This window comes from Brassica oleracea, chromosome C8 (genome assembly GCF_000695525.1).
Source record: "Brassica oleracea var. oleracea cultivar TO1000 chromosome C8, BOL, whole genome shotgun sequence".
Lineage (NCBI taxonomy): Eukaryota > Viridiplantae > Streptophyta > Magnoliopsida > Brassicales > Brassicaceae > Brassica > Brassica oleracea.
Window position 1 is genome coordinate 19,814,744 of NC_027755.1, and position 2,607 is coordinate 19,817,350.

Genomic DNA, 2,607 nt, shown 5'->3' on the forward strand with positions numbered 1-2,607 from the left:
TGCAATGTTTTACCAGCAGGTGGACATAGAGTGTCAAATGCAATAAAAGTAACATTTTTTATACATTAAATATATAATATACACCAAATGGCGTCACTTTGACATTAGTATATTAATATCTTTAAAAAAAGGCATCACTTTGACATTAGTATTTTAGTATATTTATATATACACCAATGGCATCACTTTAATAAATCATTTATATACAACAATTGTTTGACCAAAGAAATCACACCAATTGCCACTTTGACATTAGTTAATATATTTTATCTAAAATCAAATTCGTATAATCTCATTTTTCATCTTCAATCTTTTTAATTTTTAACTATATCATTATATATATATATATATATATATATATATTAACAAAAATTTATATATTATCATTTTAAAACATTTAATATATAATCATTTCTAAAATAATATTTAAAAGTAATATTGATTATTAAACCTAATACTTTTGAAGCGTTGCGTCACTTTAGAATTAGTATTTTCAATATTTTTTATAATACGGTATTTAGAATATTATTTTTTATCTTTAGTTTTTTAAGTTATATCAATAAAAAATAATTTTAATTTATTTTAAACATTTGATGTATAATCATTTTAAAATAATATTGAAAACTTAACATTTATTTTCCTCCCGCGATCTCGCGGGGGGGGGGTCCACATCCTAGTAATTCTAATGGCAATATCTTGAGGTTCTTTATGGAAACAATTACTGAAACCGAATTCATACTGCAGATGCCAAAAGATTAATGATATAAGAAACAGTATGGCCTATAAAAAATTGGAAGGAAAAGTGAAATGACTCTCTTACAGAACTCCATGCAAAGAAAGCAAGTTGAAATGCATTCTGCAAAGTGAAGGGTTTTTAGTAATCATAGGTTTATTACCAAGGAGAAAGAAAAACCGAAAGAGGATTAACCGGGATATTGAGTCGTTGTACAATGAAAAGAACCAAATGGATAAGGAAAAGCATGACGTTGGGGTTGTCAAACCAGAAGAGATCATCACCAGGCTGAACCACAGGGGCGCCTCTCACCACATCACTCTTCTCTTGAATTCTTAGACCCAATTTGGTTATAATGACTTGAAGCTTTGTTCCAACTATTAGTACCACCTGTAGATTACATTCATTCTGTTTAAAATAAATGCGACAAGTGGACAGAATTTAAGAAAAGGTTTAGCGGTTTGTTATACTTACAATCAAAGGTATGAATGGTAATCATAGGTAAGAATGTATTCCTGTTTCAAATGATAACCGATGTCAGTTTTGTGGTGCAGAGATATTGTGTGTTTGAGAGGTAATAACCAATGAGTGTTACCATCGGAGTTGGTCAAGAGGAATAGCACGGTTACAAACCAGATAACCGGACTGCACAAATTTAGCAATTTAGAAAGAAAATATTTTCCAAGGTGGATATCACAAAAATTAACCAAGTAGATGGATCCAAACCTAATCTCGACAACAGTTTTGAAGTCTTTTTCTAATGTTCTCCGAATATAGTTGAAGACATCATATGGCATCTTTTCGCTCCCACTCCCAGGAGCAAAATGCGCCTAAACAACAACAACAAAAAGTAAGTTATACTACTTATGATTTCTTTCAACTTTTGATGTAAGACATTATCTATACTAAACAAATTGTATTTTGGGACATTTGCTAAAACCAACTCAAATATTCAAGTCAAATGTAAAAGTGTACCCCACTTTCAGTCAAATGCAAAACCAACCTAAAGGAGTAGTGAAAGTACTATTTAACCTTTATGACCAAACAAAAAACAGAAATGTATTTTACGTTTCTATCCTTTGGAAGTCTATACGTAATAAAAGAAGTCTACATATATATAGACTTCCTACGAAGTCTACTTTATAGACTTGTTTTGTAGTCTACACTCTAATTTGATCTAATAATTTAATTTTGAAAATGTATAAAAATACTTATTGTGATATTTTTAACTAATCATCAATATAATGGATAATATGAAGTAAATAAATTAAAATTTCATATAATCGAACAATTTTGAAGAATATATACTAATTTGGTTATCATGTGTTAGACTATGTTCATAGTTTAGAAACAAAAGGTTATAACATGTTATGTTTTTCAGTAGTTGATTTCATAGGGTTAGATTTTAGATTTTGTTTTATTAACTTAAATCTACATATTAATGTTTAGTAGTTTATATTTTGTATAAATGAGACGTTTTGATTATCAAGCAAAACATTTAGGGTTTGAGATTTGTGGTTTAGGGTTTCGTAGACCTACAATAAAGTCTATTTATCTGAAGATGTCTTTTTCAGTCTATATTTTTCAATTTGTTTTACAAAAAATCATTATATTTAAACTAAGTTAAGTTCCTTACGAATAAAAAAGTGAAATCATATACTATAACTATTAAAAAATAAAAAAATAAATTTAATAAATCATATATTAAAATTATTAAAATAATAAAGAATAAACAACAATATTAAATTATTATAGTAGACTTCCAAAAAGGTCTATTATGTTATAGTAAGATCTACTCCAAAATTTTAATTTTAGTAGACTTCAAACGAAGTCTACAGTATCGTAAATTTTAACCTAGTTACATTTTTGTCTCC

The 2,607-nt window shown here is 27.7% G+C and overlaps 1 pseudogene; it reads right to left on the reverse strand.

Annotated features, from left to right (window-relative positions):
- Positions 1–2,607, reverse strand: part of LOC106309472 — a 9,960-nt pseudogene that overhangs the window by 1,894 nt on the left and 5,459 nt on the right.